Source organism: Bombina bombina, chromosome 2 (genome assembly GCF_027579735.1).
Source record: "Bombina bombina isolate aBomBom1 chromosome 2, aBomBom1.pri, whole genome shotgun sequence".
In the NCBI taxonomy this organism is placed as follows: domain Eukaryota; kingdom Metazoa; phylum Chordata; class Amphibia; order Anura; family Bombinatoridae; genus Bombina; species Bombina bombina.
In genome coordinates, this window is record NC_069500.1 from 687,590,177 (window position 1) to 687,611,491 (window position 21,315).

Genomic DNA, 21,315 nt, shown 5'->3' on the forward strand with positions numbered 1-21,315 from the left:
GTACTCAACAGTCTAAGTATTTAATTTGTAAATCTTTTTTGAGTATCTAGTAAGTCCAGGACTGAAAAGTACATTATTAACAACTAAGTGCCACACTGTATATGCCTTGTGTCTGGTGAAAGCCTATCATTGGAAGATTAGCAATTAATTCACATATAATAGAAGTCAGGAAACCTTTGAAATGACCTCAGATAATACAGCAAATAGATCTCACATTTGAGTTAGGATGCTAACAACTTCAGTGTGGATGTGTATTAGCATAGCGCCTGCAAATGCCTGTTTACTGTCAGAGCATAAACCCCGGACAGCTCAGATACAATGAATCACTGCATGTTGGGACACAGATCTCTTTGACTTGCTAACTACACTGAAACAAACTTCCTAAGTCTAACTTTGAAGAAATTTTGACTGAAAATGCCAGTTTTTGAATGAAACACCGCACAATGGTTTTATTGTATCCTGAGTCTGTGTTTTGATAGTGAAGACAGAGAACACATGGGTGGTGGTTGTTTGTTCTCACAGACAATCTCACATGTAGGAAGCCCCATTGACTAGGGCTACTGTTTAGGCGTTGGATCAAGTGCAAGGCTAAGAGAAACTACAATTGATCAATCCAAAATGAACAGCAAAATGATAGATTAGATCTAAAGAAACAGGGAAGTCAAAAATAAACTTTTAAAAGTCCCAATTTTCTTCTGCCATCAATCAGATTTACCTATTCCTCTCTGGATCCTTTGTTGAAACTTCCATAAGTCTGTATCGGAACCGCCTCAGGAACATGCATATGGGTTGAGCATTATATATGTAACATTGTTACAAACATTGTTGCAAAAGCATCTGTACAACAAGAGTCTACTTTATTTTGCTGTCATGGACAGGAGCTAAGAGAAAAAAGTAAATTTCATCATATGTAAATGGGAGAGTTTAATTTTTATTTGTGAGATTGTTAAAAGAAATATCATACTAAGGGTCTGTTGATTATAGATTCTCCTGCTTTAAATGCTTAAAAAAACGAAAATGTTAAAATTGGCAGAACTCTAGTACTGTGAGATCTCTCTAATTTCTGTATCTTTAGGAGACACAAGCCCAGTGCAATATAGCACTGCATGATATGAGAGTTTTGTTACACTTAAACTTTGTGCTGTGTATTTTATATTACTTTACACTTCAGATTTGGTCCTTTCAGTATTATTACATTTAAGCTTTACACTTTCTATTTTATATTTTTATACATTAAGATTTCGATGTAGATACAAGTTATTTTATAAATTCTGTTTATGTTTTGGAAGTTTCTGTGTTACTTTAAAAAATACGATCATACATTGTATATTTCTGTGTATCTTTTATAACTTACATTGCACTTTTATTTTCTCTATAGTAAAATAAAACACAGCTTCATAACGTTAGAGGGATAGGGGAGTTCCCAGGATATGTCTGAAGCTCTCTCTCAAGTCTTGTGAAATGCTGTAAGCATTTTAAACAGACTGGTCTCACTGGTTTTTCTCACCAGCAATATCCTAGTGAAGTTTGCTGAAAATTCAAAATACACTTATTTAACTGACTGAAAAGTAATATATACTAAACTATAGGCAAAAGCACGCCCACCGTCTTCACGCTACCGCAATCAGCTGTTGCACTGAGCCGGCTCTTCTGTGTGTGATTAGCTGTGTTGTTTGTGGCGGTTTATTTTAGTATTTGAACTATATTTGGGCTTTTGGCAGCCGTGAACTACTTTAGGACTCAATCCCCTTCAGTGAGCACAGGAAAGTAAATTTTAAACATCTTATGTATGGCTGTGAATGAAGAAATCACTCCTGGAACTTTGGCACTGCTATTCTTGGGGGATATCGTTGAGAGACCTACACGGTTTTCAAGTGCCTGAATCATACCTCAAAGTTGTTTGAGGTTGCAATCTGTGAGTTTTCAATTGTTATTTGTAATAAATATCATGTGTTATTTTACTTACTACGCTTAGAGGAGTGGTGCCTTGTTTTCTTATTTCCTCCTATAGGCAAAAGCAAGTTACATTTTAGTGAAAGCATTTCAACTGAATTTCTAATTGATACAAACTGAGCCTTTATATCAGCTCAGGTGTTTTCTGGTTCCCTTCTCTCTCCCCTGTTAAATTCTGTATCCCAGATAGCTTCATTACTTTCTATGGAAGACATCTCTCATCTTTCCGGGACTTCCAGTTTCCACCTGTTTTCTTATAGAATTCAGTGAGTTCAGCCCCTGTTAAGTCTGCACTATAATTTGTCTGCAAACTAGTGAATCTTTGCTTAACGGGTCCATAGAAAGTAATGAAGCTCTCTGGGAAACTGAAGCTATCAGTTTTTTTTTCATTTTATTTTAAATAGAAGAAATACAAAGTGCAATGTAATTTGTAAAAGATACACATAAATGTACAAAGTATGATCCTAATTTATTAAAGTTACACAGAAACTGTGAAAGCATAATCAGAATATGTAAATTCACAAGCCTAAATATGCTGCTGTATACAAAATAAAATACAAAATAGAAAGTGCAAAGTTTAAATGTAATAAAACTTAATCTGCATTGTAAAGTAACGTAAAATTCAAAACAAAAAGTAAAATGCAGAGCAACTGTCATGTTATGCAGTGCTATATTATACTAGGCACAATTGGGAAAGAGAGGTAGTAAGACTGCCTCTCCAAAAGGAATACACATAAAGCACTCAGTGGGCTCAAGAAAATATAAGTTGGGTAACTTATAAATTAGAACTAATATCGTACTGGAGATTATATCAAATGGGAGAACAACACACAATTTATACTAGGCTTGTCTCTCCTTCACATACAGAAATGTAGGAAGTGCTCCTTGGAGAAATATAGCAAAATCTGCCTTTTAACAATTTCACTATGCATCTCGCAGTGCTAGAGGATCATTTTAGATCATCTCACGTGAGCGGAAAGCTTTAAATCTCCAGGTGCTAAATGGTTTCACCCCTTTAAAGTGTCTTTCATATGATCCATTTTACCATCTGTATTGTGTTAAATTGTTTACAATAGTTAATTTACCTTTATTTTGTCACTTGAAATGGATGCTTTTGCTTGTTGAAATCAACCGCCTATACGGAAAACATTTATATTGCACAATTTTCTATAGAATATCTATGCAAACAAGGGGTAAGCAACTTCCTTATTGGGGTGAGAGAGATAGGTATGGGAATTTAAATTTTTACTTGCTCTAGGTATTGCTTTGTGTATAAAGAGATAAAGAGTCATTTGTGTATAGAGATAAGACAAGGAAGTCTACACTTTCTACAGATTCAGCCCATTTGAAAAGACATGTTCCACAGAATTTTGGCTTATGGTTTCAAATTACAAAAACACCTTTATCAAATAAAAAACATAATGAATCTCCCATACATTTCATCATCTACTGCTAGTATAAAAAGTCACTGGAAACACATTGAGGAGAAAACAATTTTATAGTGCAGTGCCCCATTAAATTAGAGGTATAACATACATGTATTACCTTCATAAATACAAACAGGTGAAATAAGTTTTACATTAATGTTTTCTATACATTCTTGCAGCAAATACTATATATTGGGACTAAAATATGTTAATGACATTTAATAAAATGCATTGGTTTCATTATTCATTTTGTCTTTTCTCCCTGGATTTGTGTGTGTGTCTCCTTATATTTCTGTCTTTCTCACCTTCTCTGTTACTGACCCTGTAGCTCAAGTAATTTATTAACAGCCTCACCAGCCAATGGAAAGGTGTGTGTACTTTAGTAAAAAAAAAAAGGACATACATACCTTGAGCTTTTCATATAAAATGTTTAGTTAAGCATAGTAAAACAACTTTTATTTAGTTTGACCCCTTTCATGTAATATATCTATGAAACATGAGGATTTTCTAATTCTTAGAACTGAAAATGTACCAAGGTAAACCCTGCTACATATATTTCCCTATGTCTGATAATTAATACTATATCAAGATGACAGACATATCTTGTAATTAATTATGAGTTGCTTACTTGCATTTTTTCAAGAATATAAAGCAAAGGACAAGGCTGTCCATTAAACATATTACAAGGAGACAGGAGCCATGTTCAGAGTTCTTGTTTTGATAACCAAATATACAGTAAGAAAAATAAATACAAATAATAACTAAAAAATGAATTTAGTTTTACTTGGCATTCTCTGACACGGGTAGATTATGTTACTTAATTGCACCCCTTAGTGATCTGATTGGTGTGTTTTCAAATTAACCACAACCACCAATTATTTTTCATTCACGAAGGGACAGTTATGATGTAATATGTCTTTATTATTAAAACCAATTAACACTAATCATACTTAAATGAAGCTTAGGGGTTAAAACCATGGGCAGAATGCTAAATTGTAACACCTATTGGTGGTTTCCAATGTTTGTTGGATAGGACAACTTATTTTTATATACTTGAGACACCCTTTAGACTGCATAACAAGTGTAAAAACTAAACTAAGCAGTATAGCAGAGCAATTTAGCACCCTGCAACTTTTTGGGATAATCAAGAATTGAATCACCATCCTGCTGTCTGCCCATCTGTTTATGTCCCATTTGTTTAGTAAAACCTGGCACTGGTAAACCTCACCCAAGATGAACTGGACCACTGAGTTCCACTACCAGATATATCAAAACCACCCCAGCTATTAAATAACAATTTTGGGGTATGGGATTTAAAGGCAATATTGTAGAATGCATGCAACAAAAAGCAGTTTAGTATTGAAACTTTATGCTCAATCAAAGATTTCCTGAGCAAATTAGGACATTTTGTATACTGTTATTTTCCCTGTATTGATATTAATAATGCATTTTTGTTATAATATGGATACCTAGGTATTGCATTTTTTAAAATATCAAATTGATCATAAGACAGTAAATATATATTTATATATGCTGGAAGCAGTGTCCTATATGCATTATGGAATGATGAGACCCCATACAGTTTACAACCTTGACATAATGGACAGTGGTCTAAATCAATGTCCAATGCCAGTGCCCTCTGTGAAGAATAGCCATTAATGTCCTCCACCCCAGTATAGTGAGAATGCTTTTGAAGATCTGTGCTAAATAAACAAGCAAACAATTTACACCTTCAAAGAGTAACTCCATCAACTTTTACTTACAGAAAGCCCAGTATATTTTGAATATGTTATCAACTAGTTATATGTCTATCTGTCTATCTATCTATCTATCTATCTATCTATCTATCTATCTATATCTATCTATCAATACAAAATTAAAAATAATATACAGATCTCCTGTATTAATAACTATGTTCTAATCAACTGCAAATCTTCTGGGAATGTGTGTGTGTGTGTATAAAAAGGGTGGTGATATAAGATGAATTATTTCTTCTGTAAAACTGTGTGCAAAGTCTAATGGGAGGAAATCAGCTTTAAAGGGACAGTATACACCAATTTTCAAATAACTGCATGTAATAGACACTACTATAAAGAAGAATATGCACAGATACTAATCTAAAAATCCAGTATAAAACTTTTAAAAACTTAATTAGAAGCTCCCAGTTTAGCAGTGTTTTTGAGGTAGTCTGGGACACCCAGTGAAAGGGGCTGGTTAAACAAAAAGAGCAAACACTCCCCCTCCCTCCTTCCCTGCATATTAAAAGTCAGATAACATAAACAGGAGCCTGCAAATGTGCGTACATCTGGCACTGTGGGGCTTGGTTAGGAGTCTGAAAATCAGCACAATGTTCTTAGAAAATAAGCAAAACTATAAATTTTTTATGAAAACACTACTATATGAGCTATATAAATGGATCATCTACAAAACATTTCTGCAAAAAAATGCGTTTGCAATGTCCATTTAAAGGAAGAAGATTCTTAGCATAAAATAAATCAACCAATTTGCTACAACATGCAAAGAAGTAAACACAATGTAGAAACAAAATGTAATTTTTAAATGTCAGTTACATAATAATTCTAACATTTATAATCTAAACAGTAAATTGCACTGAGCATATGTGCAAATAGAACATACATTAATGTGCATATGGCTTCAGTGAGCTGATGTCTTTTTTAAAGGACAGTAAACACCTGCAGATATATATTTATCTATGTATAGAAAATGTTTAGTTAAAGGGACATAAAACCCAAAATGTTATTTCATGATTTAGATAGAGAATAACATTTTAAACAACTTTCCAATTTACTTATATTATTTACTTTGCTTCATTCTCTTTGTATCCTTTGCTGAAAGGTTTATCTTTGTAAGCTCAGGATCAGTAAAGAACCTAGGTTCTAGCTGCTGATTGGTGGCTGCATATATATATAAATAAATATATATATATATATATATTTATATATATATATATATATATATATATATATATATATATATATATATATATATATATATATATATATCAGTGACATGCAGTGACGTCAGAGGCTGGTGAGGCAGTGGCTAGGATACGCCTTCATTCTTTAGATATCATTTGTTGAAGAAATAGCAATGCACATGGGTGAGCCAATCACATGAGGTATCTATGTGCAGCCACCAATCAGCAGCTACTGAGCATATTTAGATATTCTTTTCAACAAAAGATATCAAAAGAATGAAGAAAATTAGATATTAGATGTAAATTGGAAAGTTATTTAAAATTGCATGCTCTTTCTAAATCATGAAAGAAAACATATGGGTTTCATGTCCCTTTAAATGGTGTCTTGGAAAACTGGTCAACTTAGTAAACATCTGATTTTAGTCTAAAGGATTGTAACAGAAACACTTGCCAGATAACAAAATGCTTGCTCTGATTATGAGATCTAGAAATCCATGCCCATTAAAATATGTTTAAAACATACTTTTTACTTTAATGCTGCAAATTATGCTTATAGATTCTTTCATTATTCAGTAAATATAAAAATGTCTTGATCCAGTGGCGGCTGGTGAAATTTAAAGATGGTGGGGAGCTTGACCCCACCCCTTTAAATAAAGCCACACCATCAGATGGCACTACCAATTAATTAATTAAATAAAAGGTAGACAGAAACACAGAAAAGCACTCAGGTGGAGAGGGAGAGAGAGACGGGGGGGAGAGAGACACAGAGGGTTAGAGAGAAAGAGAGACACAATCACACACAGCGGGTTAGAGAGAGAGAAAGAGAGAGACACACAATCACACACAGAGGGTGAGAGAGAGAGAGAGAGAGAGAGAAAGAGAGACACAATCACACACAGAGGGTTAGAGAGAGAGATACGCAATCACACAGAGGGTTAGAGAGAGAGAGAGAAAGAGAGAGAGACACAATCACACACAGAGGGTTATAGAGAGAGATAGAAAGAGAGAGAGAGACAATCACACACAGAGGGTTAGAGACAGAGAGAGAGACACAATCACACACAGAGGGTTAGAGAAAGAGACACAATCACATAGAGAGGGTTAGAGAAAGAGAGAGAGACACAATCACACACAGAGGGTTAGAGAAAGAGAGAGACATAATCACACATAGAGGGTTAGAGAAAGAGAGAGACACAATTACACACACAGAGGGTTAGAGAAAAAGAGAGAGACACAATCACACACAGAGGGTTAGAGAGAGAGAGAGAGAGAGACAATCACACACACAGGGTTAGAGAGAGAGAGAGAGAGAGAGAGAAAGAGAAAGAGAGACACACAATCACACACAGAGGGTTAGAAAGAGAGAGACGCAATCACACACAGAGGGTTAGAAAGAGAGAGACGCAATCACACACAGAGGGTTAGAGAGAGAGAAAGAGAGACACAATCACAGACAGAGGGTTAGAGAGAGAGAGAAAGAGAGAGAGACACAATCACACACAGAGGGTTAGAGAAAGAGAGAGAGACACAATCACACACAGAGGGTTAGAGAAAGAGAGAGAGACACAATCACACACAGAGGGTTAGAGAGAGAGAGAGAGAGAGAGACAATCACACACACAGGGTTAGAGAGAGAGAGAGAGAGAGAGAGAGAAAGAGAGACACACACAATCACACACAGAGGGTTAGAAAGAGAGAGACGCAATCACACACAGAGGGTTAGAAAGAGAGAGACGCAATCACACACAGAGGGTTAGAGAGAGAGAAAGAGAGACACAATCACAGACAGAGGGTTAGAGAGAGAGAGAAAGAGAGAGAGACACAATCACACACAGAGGGTTAGAGAAAGAGAGAGAGACACAATCACACACAGAGGGTTAGAGAAAGAGAGAGAGACACAATCACACACAGAGGGTTAGAGAGACACAAGGGATGAGAGAGTCAGAGGGGGAGAAAGAGAGACAGAAAGAGAAAGAGACCATGGGGGGAGAATGACACATAAGGAGAGAGATGGATAGATAGATAGAGAGAGAGAGACACACACACAAGGGGGGGGGGAAGAGGGACCACTGCATTTTTAAGTAATAAAACAGCAGAGCTACAGAGAGTTCATAAAGTGAGACTATAAATTAGTTTGAAGTACAGAGGTAAGCTGCTAATGTAGTGGGTGGGTGTAAATTTTGAGTAAACAAAATACAAAAACGATCCTTAAACTGCTGTAAAAGAGTAAAAAAACAAAAACACTAAACCACTTTCATTAAATTATCATTTTCACTAACAGAATCCCTTTCAGCAAAATCTAAGGTTGCAGAACTTACTTTAATAAAACGTGGCTAAAACACTGCAAGTCTGCATCTCTTCCTGGCTGCTCTGTATTAAGGAAGTGACAGTGGAACATTCCACTGCACTTAGAGGGGTAGTACAGAACTATCTATTTTATTGAATAAAAGCTTACAGCTGAACAGTGCAGCAACAAAATAAATGAAAGTATTTTTTTCCATTTTTGTTTTGTTTTATATGATTTAGCATCCAGCCCCAACCCTAAGTTCCACTTACTAATGCCTCTCACTGGATTGGTTCAGCCCAAATAGGACTGCCTCAAATAAGCAGTTATGGGCCATGCAATGATCTTAACTACTTTCATCCAGTAGGTGGCGCAGCATGTTGTGTAATGGTGGGCAGACCTGCTTGTGCCTCTCCATTGCACAACATGTAGCTGTGAAAAAAAAATGCTGGGGGGAAAAAAATAGCAATTCTTTTTTTTAAAGCCAATAAAAAAAAATATATTTTTGCCCATATGAGAGGTGAAGCACTGCCTCAACTGCCTCTAGTGACTGCACATACTGTATATATATATATATATATATATATATATATATATATATATATATATATATATATATATATATATACATATATATATATACACAGATTGTCATTTGCTCACCCATGTGTTTAGTTAAAAACAGTAGTGCATTGCTGCTCCTTCTACAAATGATACCAAGAGAATGAAGAAAATTGGATAATAGAAGAAAATTGTATGTTCTACCTTAATCATGACACAAAAACTTTGGGTTTCATGTCCCTTTAAGCATAATGAAACCATTTACTATATATATTCATCATTTCTTTTTTCCCCTTTTCATATAGTTTAGCTCTGAAAACAAGGCTAAAAATGAATGGGCTTTAAAGGGACAGTTTACTCAAAAATGTTCTCCCCTTTAATTTGTTCCCAATGATCCACTTTACCTGCTGAAGTGTATTAAATTGTTTACAAGTAGCTCCTTTACTCTTATATCAGCATTTGAAATAGTTGATTTAGCATGTGGTATCCCCACCTATTCTGAAAGTTTGTGGCCGCAGGTCCAAGCTATAGATAAGCGGTGTAAACATAGCCAGCAGAAGAAATTACAACCCCAGTGGGATATAGCAGAGATAAGGTAATAAAATGTTGATTTTCCATTGTACTGGTGATTGTTTTATAGACAGATATAAGATAAAGAAGCAGGTATATGTACACAATGTGATACAGTAAAGAGATCTGATTATACCTACAAGCTCAACCCATTTTATTAGGTTGTGGCTTGAAAACACAAAATCAGAGCTTTAAAATACACAAATAAACCTTAAAAAGCTTATTTTCATACATTTTTTACACTGCAGTTGGTAATAAAAGCAATTGTAAACGCATTAAGGGAAAAACTATTTTACAGTATACTGTCCCTTTAAATAGAAACAGCTGAAAAGCAAAGCATTTTACAGACATATCAATTACATGGTGCTTAGCATCTCTTTAAAGGGACACTCAATCAAAATTAAACTTTCATTATTCAGATAGAGCAGCCATTTTAAACAACTTTCCTATTTTCTTCCATTAACTAAATGTGCACAGTCTTTTTATATTTAAACTTTTTGAGTCATCAGCTCCTACTGAGCATGTGCAAGAATAAGTGTTTATGCATTTGTGAATGGCTGACGGCTGTCACATGGTACGTGTATGCATTTGTGATTGGCTGATGGCTGTCACATGGTATAGGGGGAGTGGAAAAAAGACATAACTTTTTAAATTGTCAGAAAAAAATCTACTACTGATTTGAAGTTCAGACTAAGTGCTATTGCATTGTCTTGTTATCTTGCATTTGTTGATTATGCAAATCTACCGTGTTTCCTGGTCCTTTAATGTAATAATAAGATATGGAAATATCCTTATCTGGACAATTGTGAAACCACTGACATTCAAATACTTATACAACATGAACTAATACAAATGAATTAGTATATGCATGAGAACAAGAAGCAAAAATTATAATTCACAGAAAAAAGTGAAAATATATATTCATAGAAAAATTCACAAACCAATAACTTCCATATTTTAGTTAGCATAAAAACAGACACCTGCACATCCAAATGTTTTATTGTTTAATAAAATAGATAACCCCTTTATTACCCATTGCCCAGTTTTGCACAGCCAACATAGTTATATTAATACACTTTTTACCTTGTGATTACCTTGTAGCTAAGCCTCTTCTGACAGCCCCCTGATCACATGACTTTTTATTTATTAACTATTGACTTGCATTTTAGTCAATTAGTGCTGTGTTTTATAAACTCTTAAATAACTCCACGGGCGTGAGCACAATGTTATCTGTATGGCCCACATGAACTAGCAGCCTCTTGTTGTGAAAACCAAATAAAAAAGCATGTGATAAGAGGCTGTCTGTAGTGACTTAGAAACAGGCAGAAATTTAGAGGTTTAAATGTCATAAAAGTATAAAGTATAATAATATAACAATGCAACCAACAATGTCCTAGTTTCCATTGAGGTGGTAAAGTTTGGAAACTGGTGGTAAAAATATTTATCTCCATTAAAGTCTATGGAAATTTTTTATGTTACCACCAGCTTCAAAACTTTACCACCTCAATGGAAACTAGCCCAATGTTGGTTGTGCAAAGCTGGGGAATGGGCAGTAAAGGTGTTATCTATCTTTTTAAACAAAAACAAGTTTGGTGTTGTCTGTCCTTTTAACCTCTTAAGGACATATGACGGAATTTTTCCGTCATAAAACAATTGAGCAAACTGAAAGCTGTGTCCTTAAAGGGTTAAGTGTGAACATCACAAACACACAAAAACACACACACACACACATATATATATATATATATATATATATATATATATATATATTGATGGTAAAGTTCTCTTTGAAAATGTTTTCATTATTGCATTGTTTAGCAAATTTGCAACCAAAAGGTTTATGGTGTGGTTTTGAAGGGGCTGGATACCCCAACACATTCTGTTGTGATTCATATAGAGCTTACATTTACTTGTATTATCTAATTCGGTTTGTTCTCATGGTATACTTTATGGAAAAGCATATCTAGGTAGGAAGTGTGCACAAACATTGATGCCATCTAGTGCTCTTGCAAAATTATTTTTGTAAAACTGCTTCCATATAATATTTAAGACACAATAAATCCAAGAAAAGATGCAATCACTTAATTAGAAGAGGCGGCAACCTGTAATTTAAAATCAATTTTTATTGAGCATCACAGTTTAAATAAACAAGGCAAAGCAACCATGGTGAAGGAATACTGAGCCACACACACCCTACGCGTTTCATGCAAAAAACATTTCCTCAGTTCTCATTACACACATCTCCTACTAAAATCACACATACTTTGCTATATGCATGCAGATCTCTCTACTCTTCCTTTGTTTTCTAAACCCTTCATGCACACTTACAACATACGTACTCCCCATTACATCAAATATATACAAACCTCTCAGTGTTTATCATGCTTTTCTACATACCTTCCTTTAATTTTTTATATCCTTTTCACAAATTATTTAAACAGCTTCATCAGACATAGATCAATTCACACCTAAACCTAAATTATAGCTGTCGATGGTTCTAATAATTTGTGTCACCACTTATAGGGCCCAATAATGTAAAGTGCTCTGCTCTGGCAAGATTATCTAGGATGTCTTGTAAGTACTGTAAAGTCCCTCAAATAATTAATTTAGCCAAAGAGCTGTTTATTTTGCTACGCAGGTTTTTGGGTGTAAAGGGGAGACACATACATTTAAAATAAATAAATAAATAAATAAAGATTAATATATATATATATATATATATATATATATATATATATAAATATATATATAAAAACAATGGCACTTTATTTAATCAATATTGACATTTCACTCCTTTTCTTCAAAAACTTACCTTTTAATCCTGAATGCCGCTCCAGCAATTCTCCCGTCCGTCGGAATCCTCTTCTTACGTCAGAAATGACGAATAGTGATGTCGCAAACATAAAAATTTGGGCTCGCGAACGGCGAACGCAAACTACCGCAAAAGTTTGCGAACCGGCGAACCGGGCGAACCCCCATTGACTTCAATGGGCAGGCGAATTTTAAAACCCACAGGGACTCTTTCTGGCCACAATAGTGATGGGAAAGTTGTTTCAAGGGGACTAACACCTGGACTGTGGCATGCCGGAGGGGGATCCATGGCAAAACTCCCATGGAAAATTACATAGTTGATGCAGAGTCTGGTTTTAATCCATAAAGGGCATAAATCACCTAACATTCCTAAATTGTTTGGAATACCATGCTTTAAAACATCAGGCATGATGTTGTATCGATCAGGTAGTGTAAGGGTTATGCCCGCTTCACAGTGACAGACCAAACTCCCGCAGCGGGTACAACATCATCATCATCACACCGTACGTCCATGTGTGTAATGCTGCCTGACTGAGACATATCCCTGTTATCTACATCCTCTGGCAATAATGGTTGCGCATCACTCATTTCTTCCAACGGATGTGTAAATAACTCCTCTGACAGATCAAGTGAAGCGGCTGTGGTGCTAGTGTTGGTGGTGGCGGCAGACGGGCGAGTGGTAACTTGAGAGGTGCCCGAAGCTAAGCTGGAGGAGGATGGTGCGTCAAGGTTCCGAGCGGAAGCTGTAGAAGATTGGGTGTCCTGTGTTAGCCAGTCAACTATGTCCTCAGAACTTTTCGAGTTCAGGGTATGTGGCCTCTGAACACTGGGCATTATTCAAGGGCCAAAGGGAATCACAGCACCACGACCACGACGGCCCCTGCGGGGTGACCTGCCTCTGCCTGTCATTTTTTTTTCGATTAGTGGTACTATGCGTGCAAGCTACTGTGACAACAGATATGAGTGGCACTGTGCACTGGCAGAAGTTGGCAGAGTAGACGCTGTAGGCCTGACACACACGCTTGCAGACAACTAACTGCTATTCAATCACACCCGATATGAGTTGCACTGGTGTGACACTGTGCCCTGGCAGGCCCTGAAAAATCTGTTACACATCTACAACCACCAAAACACAACCATGCTAAATAGTTTCTAAATTTTGTCCTGAGTTTAGAAATACCCAATGTTAACATGTTCTTTGCTTTTTTTGCAAGTTGTAGGGAAATAAATACAAGAAGCACTTTGCTATTTCAAAACCACTTTTTTTCAAAATGAACGCTAGTTACATTGGAACCCTGATATCTGTCCGGAATACCTGAATACCTGACATGTATATTTTTTTTTTTTTAGAAGACATCCCAAAGTATTGATCTAGGCCCATTTTGGCATATTTCATGCCACCATTTCATCGCCAAGTGCGATCAAATAAAAAAAAATGTTCACTTTTTCACAAACTTTAGGTTTCTCACAGAAATTATTTACAAACAATTTATGCAATTATGGCATAAATGGTTGTAAATGCTTCTCTGGGATCCCCTTTGTTCAGAAATAGCAGACATATATGACTTTGGCGTTGCTTTCTGGTAATTAGAAGGCCGCTAAATGCTGCTGCGCATCACACATGTATTATGGCTAGCAGTGAAGGGGTTAATTAGGTAGTTTGTAGGGAGCTTGCAGGGTTAATTTTAGCTTTAGTGTAGAGATCAACCTCTTACCTGACACATCAAACCCCCTGATCCCTCCCAAACAGCTCCCTTCCTTCCCCCACCCCACAATTGTCCCTGCCATCTTAAGTAAAGTCTGCCAGTACTAAAATAAAAGTAAGCGCCCCTGGACATCCCCGCCCACGATCCCGCCCCCCTCCACTAACTGCTACTATTTCACAGTCAAATTTCTAGTTTTTTTTAACCCCTTAAAGGGACAGTTCCCCCAAAAATGTTCTCCCCTTTAAATTGTTCCCAATGATTCATTTTACCTGCTGGAGTGTATTAAATTGTTTACAAGCAGCTCCTTTACCTCTATTTTGGCATTTGACATAGCTGATTTAGCTTGTGGTATCCCAACCTATAGTGAAAGTTTCAATACTGGAGTATATTCTATTGAATAGCCTAAGTAAACACAGCCAGCAGAAGAGATTGCACTCTTAGTGGAATCTACAACCACCAAAAAACAACCATGCTAAATAGTTTCTAAATTTTGTCCTGAGTTTAGAAATACCCTATGTTAACATGTTCTTTGCTTTTTTTGCAAGTTATAGGGAAATAAATACAAGAAGCACTTTGCTATTTCAAAACCACTTTTTTTCAAAATGAGCTCTAGTTACATTGGAACCCTGATATCTGTCAGGAATACCTGAATATCCCTTGACATGTATATATATTTTTAAGAAGACATCCCAAAGTATTGATCTAGGCCCATTTTGGTATATTTCATGCCACCATTTCACCGCCAAATGCGATCAAATAAAAAAAAATTGTTCACTTTTTCACAAACTTTAGGTTTCTCACAGAAATTATTTACAAACAACTTATGCAATTATGGCATAAATGGTTGTAAATGCTTCTCTGGGATCCCCTTTGTTCAGAAATAGCAGACTTATATGGCTTTGGCGTTGCTTTTTGGTAATTAGAAGGCTGCTAAATGCCACTGCGCACCACACGTGTTTTATGCCCAGCAGTGAAGGGGTTAATTAGGGAGCATGTAGGGAGCTTGTAGAGTTAATTTTAGCTTAAGTGTAGTGTAGTAGACAACCCAAAGTATTGATCTAGGCCCATTTTGGTATATTTCATGCCACCATTTCACCGCCAAATGCGATCAAATTAAAAAAAACGTTACATTTTTCACAATTTTAGGTTTCTCACTGAAATCATTTACAAACAGCTTGTGCAATTATGGCACAAATGGTTGTAAATGCTTCTCTGGGATCCCCTTTGTTCAGAAATAGCAGACATATATGACTTTGGCGTTGCTTTCTGGTAATTAGAAGGCCGCTAAATGCTGCTGCACATCACACGTGTATTATGGCTAGCAGTGAAGGGGTTAATTAGGTAGTTTGTAGGGAGCTTGCAGGGTTAATTTTAGCTTTAGTGAAGAGATCAGCCTCTCACCTGACACACCATACCCCCTGATCCCTCCCAAACAGCTCCCTTCCCTCCCCCACCCCACAATTGTCCCCGCCATCTTAAGTACTGGCAGAAAGTCTGCCAGTACTAAAATAAAAGGTTTTTAATTTTTTTTAATTTTGTTAGCATATTTACATATGCTGTGGTGTAGCATCCACCCATCAGCCCCCAACCTCCCTGATCCCCCCCCAAAACAGCTCTCTAACCCTCCCCATCTGCCTTATTGGAGGCCACCTTGGGTACTGGTAGCTGTCTACTATTATTTCACAGTGAAAAAAGTGTTGTTTTTTTTAAATGTACACTACTGTTACACCAGATATGAGTGGTGGCACTGGGCAAGTGGGCACAGTATATGCTGTGAAGCTGACACACATGATGGCAGGAAGGCAGGCAACTGCAATTAGATTACACAGGGAAAAAAAAAAAAGCAGACTGATGTTCTAGCCCTAAAAAGGGCTTTTTGGGGTGCTGTCCTTACAGCAGAGATCAGATGAGTCCTTCAGGACTGTAGTGGACACTGAATACACTAGCCTAGCTATCGATTTCCCTATTAAATCAGCAGCAGCTACACTGTCCCTCCTCTCACTAAGAATGCAGCTTCCAAATGAATTTAAAATGGATGCTGTGCAGGAGGTGGGAGGGTCTGCCGCTGATTGGCTGTAATGTGTCTGCTGACTGTGAGGTAAAGGGTCAAAGTTTACTCAATGATGAAGAATAGGGGGCGGATTGAACATTGCATATGAACTATTTGCGACATCACTAATGACGAATCCAGCTTCCTCCAATCACGGCTTTCCCCCGGGGGATAATGGCCTGATGCAATGCAGTGATTGGAGGAAGCCGGATTTGTCATTTTGGACCCCCGAAGAGGTCCTGCGACGGGCGGAGGAAGCGCTGCAGCAGTTTACAGGATTAAAAGTTACGTTTTTGAAGAAAAGGAGTGAAATATCAATTTTGATGAATTAAAGTGCCCTTGTTTTTAATAGGTTTATTAAAAACAGGGCACTAATTCATCCAAATTGACCTTCACTTTAAAAGCAGGATTTTGAAATCTGGTTTAAAATACTTTATTGGTTCAAATGTTTCATGCCTGATTTTTTCTCTGCTAAGAGAGTTTAGGAAGAAATAGCATACAATATATTGACCAAAAAATGCCCCACTGTAAAAAAAAACAAAAAACTTTGTTGTATAGATTAAATTAAAATAATTAATGGCTGCATATTTTATCACACTATAATGCTATTGCAAATACAGTTGAAGGGGACCTGGGAATTGTCTTCTGATCCACTTCCTGGCACAAGTTTTGTGAAGGTGAATTATGGCTGCACTGCATATGGAATCATAAAATACAGAATGAAAAAAATAAAGAATTTATAAATAATTATACACTGTTGGTGCGTTCTAAAAAAAAAAACACCCAACAAATCTATTTTTTTTTAATCCTAGGTTGTATCTGTACAGGGAGTGCAGAATTATTAGGCAAGTTGTATTTTTGAGGATTAATTTTATTATTGAATAACAACCATGTTCTCAATGAACCCAAAAAACTCATTAATATCAAAGCTGAATATTTTTGGAAGTAGTTTTTAGTTTGTTTTTAGTTATAGCTATTTTAGGGGGATATCTGTGTGTGCAGGTGACTATTACTGTGCATAATTATTAGGCAACTTAACAAAAAACAAATATATACCCATTTCAATTATTTATTTTTACCAGTGAAACCAATATAACATCTCAACATTCACAAATATACATTTCTGACATTCAAAAACAAAACAAAAACAAATCAGTGACCAATATAGCCACCTTTCTTTGCAAGGACACTCAAAAGCCTGCCATCCATGGATTCTGTCAGTGTTTTGATCTGTTCACCATCAATATTGCGTGCAGCAGCAACCACAGCCTCCCAGACACTGTTCAGAGAGGTGTACTGTTTTCCCTCCTTGAAAATCTCACATTTGATGATGGACCACAGGTTCTCAATGGGGTTCAGATCAGGTGAACAAGGAGGCCATGTTATTAGATTTTCTTCTTTTATACCCTTTCTTGCCAGCCACGCTGTGGAGTACTTGGACGCGTGTGATGGAGCATTGTCCTGCATGAAAATCATGTTTTTCTTGAAGGATGCAGACTTCTTCCTGTACCACTGCTTGAAGAAGGTGTCTTCCAGAAACTGGCAGTAGGACTGGGAGTTGAGCTTGACTCCATCCTCAACCCGAAAAGGCCCCACAAGCTCATCTTTGATGATACCAGCCCAAACCAGTACTCCACCTCCACCTTGCTGGCGTCTGAGTCGGACTGGAGCTCTCTGCCCTTTACCAATCCAGCCACGGGCCCATCCATCTGGCCCATCAAGACTCACTCTCATTTCATCAGTCCATAAAACCTTAGAAAAATCAGTCTTGAGATATTTCTTGTCCCAGTCTTGACGTTTCAGCTTGTGTGTCTTGTTCAGTGATGGTCATCTTTCAGCCTTTCTTACCTTGGCCATGTCTCTGAGTATTGCACACCTTGTGCTTTTGGGCACTCCAGTGATGTTGCAGCTCTGAAATATGGCCAAACTGGTGGCAAGTGGCATCTTGGCAGCTGCACGCTTGACTTTTCTCAGTTCATGGGCAGTTATTTTGCTCCTTGGTTTTTCCACACGCTTCTTGCGACCCTGTTGACTATTTTGAATGAAACGCTTGATTGTTCGATGATCACGCTTCAGAAGCTTTGCAATTTTAAGAGTGCTGCATCCCTCTGCAAGATATCTCACTATTTTTTACTTTTCTGAGCCTGTCAAGTCCTTCTTTTGACCCATTTTGCCAAAGGAAAGGAAGTTGCCTAATAATTATGCACACCTGATATAGGGTGTTGATGTCATTAGACCACACCCCTTCTCATTACAGAGATGCACATCACCTAATATGCTTAACTGGTAGTAGGCTTTCGAGCCTATACAGCTTGGAGTAAGACAACATGCATAAAGAGGATGATGTGGTCAAAATACTCATTTGCCTAATAATTCTGCACTCCCTGTATTAGGTGATGTGCATCTCTGTAATGAGAAGGGGTGTGGTCTAATGACATCAACACCGTATATCAGGTGTGCATAATTATTAGGCAACTTCCTTACCTTTGGCAAAATGGGTCAAAAGAAGGACTTGACAGGCTCATAAAAGTCAAAAATAGTGAGATATCTTGCAGAGGGATGCAGCACTCTTAAAATTGCAAAGCTTCTGAAGCGTGATCATCGAACAATCAAGCGTTTCATTCAAAATAGTCAACAGGGTCGCAAGAAGCGTGTGGAAAAACCAAGGCACAAAATAACTGCCCATGAACTAAGAAAAGTCAAGCGTGCAGCTGCCAAGATGCCACTTGCCACCAGTTTGGCCATATTTCAGAGCTGCAACATCACTGGAGTGCCCAAAAGCACAAGGTGTGCAATACTCAGAGACATGGCCAAGGTAAGAAAGGCTGAAAGACGACCACCACTGAACAAGACACACAAGCTGAAACGTCAAGACTGGGACAAGAAATATCTCAAGACTGATTTTTCTAAGGTTTTATGGACTGATGAAATGAGAGTGAGTCTTGATGGGCCAGATGGATGGGCCCGTGGCTGGATTGGTAAAGGACAGAGAGCTCCAGTCCGACTCAGACGCCAGCAAGGTGGAGGTGGAGTACTGGTTTGGGCTGGTATCATCAAAGATGAGCTTGTGGGGCCTTTTCGGGTTGAGGATGGAGTCAAGCTCAACTCCCAGTCCTACTGCCAGTTTCTGGAAGACACCTTCTTCAAGCAGTAGTACAGGAAGAAGTCTGCATCCTTCAAGAAAAACATGATTTTCATGCAGGACAATGCTCCATCACACGCGTCCAAGTACTCCACAGCGTGGCTGGCAAGAAAGGGTATAAAAGAAGAAAATCTAATGACATGGCCTCCTTGTTCACCTGATCTGAACCCCATTGAGAACCTGTGGTCCATCATCAAATGTGAGATTTACAAGGAGGGAAAACAGTACACCTCTCTGAACAGTGTCTGGGAGGCTGTGGTTGCTGCTGCACGCAATGTTGATGGTGAACAGATCAAAACACTGACAGAATCCATGGATGGCAGGCTTTTGAGTGTCCTTGCAAAGAAAGGTGGCTATATTGGTCACTGATTTGTTTTTGTTTTGTTTTTGAATGTCAGAAATGTATATTTGTGAATGTTGAGATGTTATATTGGTTTCACTGGTAAAAATAAATAATTGAAAAGCACAGTAATAGTCACCTGCACACACAGATATCCCCCTAAAATAGCTATAACTAAAAACAAACTAAAAACTACTTCCAAAACCATTCAGCTTTGATATTAATGAGTTTTTTGGGTTCATTGAGAACATGGTTGTTGTTCAATAATAAAATTAATCCTCAAAAATACAACTTGCCTAATAATTCTGCACTCCCTGTACACTATAAATCTTTTCTGAAAGTGCAGAATCTGGGGAAAAACTCAGAGCCTCAGATGAACAGCTCTGTTCAAAAGATGTATTTAAACCTGGCTCAAGAAAATCATAGTTTGGTAAAAGACAGAACCATTTAAAACACAGAAAAAAAAATCAAAAACCGTCTTATTTAGGTAATGTAATTGTTTATGCAAATCAGCCGTATAAATTAGTAATGCAATTATTGTCTGGCAGTTCGAGCAGTAACTTTATACAAGGAACACATTGGGTTTTTACAAGGGGTATGTGGCAATTGTTCTGTTTAGTTATTTACTGTCCATCAGATTGTTGCAAGCATGAGGCTTTATTTATTCTAGTAGACCTTGTTCCGTGTAACTCGGTCAAATCGCTAAAAAAATGTTTCCAATCTGACACATAGTTCGGTATCTGGCAGGAATCGGAGGAAGCTGTGACACTCCCTGTAGGTCTTGAACAGTCGCATAGTGTAAGCACAATGCAAACCAAACCACACAGCCTTCACTAAATTCTTGAACCTTTCGCCTTTCTGAGGCAGCTCCCTAAACTTTCAGCCTTTCCCACTCCAGTATTACTGCAGTTGCACTTGCAAATCTTATCTAGGGCAGGGTTTTAGTTCACGCCCATTTGTCCCAAAAGTGTTTTCCGATTGGTGTGTCCTTCAGAGGCTCGCCTGGTAGCCCCTCCCATTCCAGCATGCTGCAGGCAGAGTGTATTCTAACCTGTATCTTGGATAACTTTGTTTGCTCAAGACTTGAATCTTGCGAGCTGCCTGTATTTTCCTGCTGCTTTTTCAATGGATATTATTTACTTATTGTTGTCACTTGTTATGCTCAGCTGGCTATAGATTTGGAATTTAATTTTGAAATCATTTGCCTGGTGACTCATCTGCTTGTGTGGCTTCATCCGTGCAACTGCTGGTTTCACTTTAAACTGCAAAAATCTGCTCTGAGGATATTATCTGTTCAATCATTATGCTGATTAGGGAATTCACATCTATTGTAAAGGTATGTAAATGAGAGGCTTAGAGGTAGTGGCTTCTTGGCATTATTCTCTTGCAGCAAATGTTTTAAGTGGTATATTGTCCTGTCATTAAATGCAAGTAACCCGTTTTAGTGAGAAAATTGATTAGAGGGGTATTTATGTTGCTGACTATAACATTTCAGCTGAAGGGCTGTAAACATTTAGTGGGTGTACCCGTATT

The 21,315-nt window shown here is 37.3% G+C and overlaps 1 protein-coding gene across 2 annotated transcripts in view; it reads left to right on the plus strand.

Annotated features, from left to right (window-relative positions):
- LPAR1 (lysophosphatidic acid receptor 1) overlaps positions 1–21,315 on the plus strand; it is a 207,357-nt gene that overhangs the window by 99,711 nt on the left and 86,331 nt on the right. Inside the window, exon 1 of one of the 2 annotated variants that reach the window (XM_053702671.1) lies at positions 20,871–21,118. The exons of the other annotated variant lie outside the window; for it this stretch is intronic. The gene's annotated coding sequence lies outside the window, so the exon portion shown is untranslated. Of the gene's footprint in view, positions 1–20,870; positions 21,119–21,315 lie in introns of those variants that run through there. 2 annotated transcript variants of the gene reach the window in all.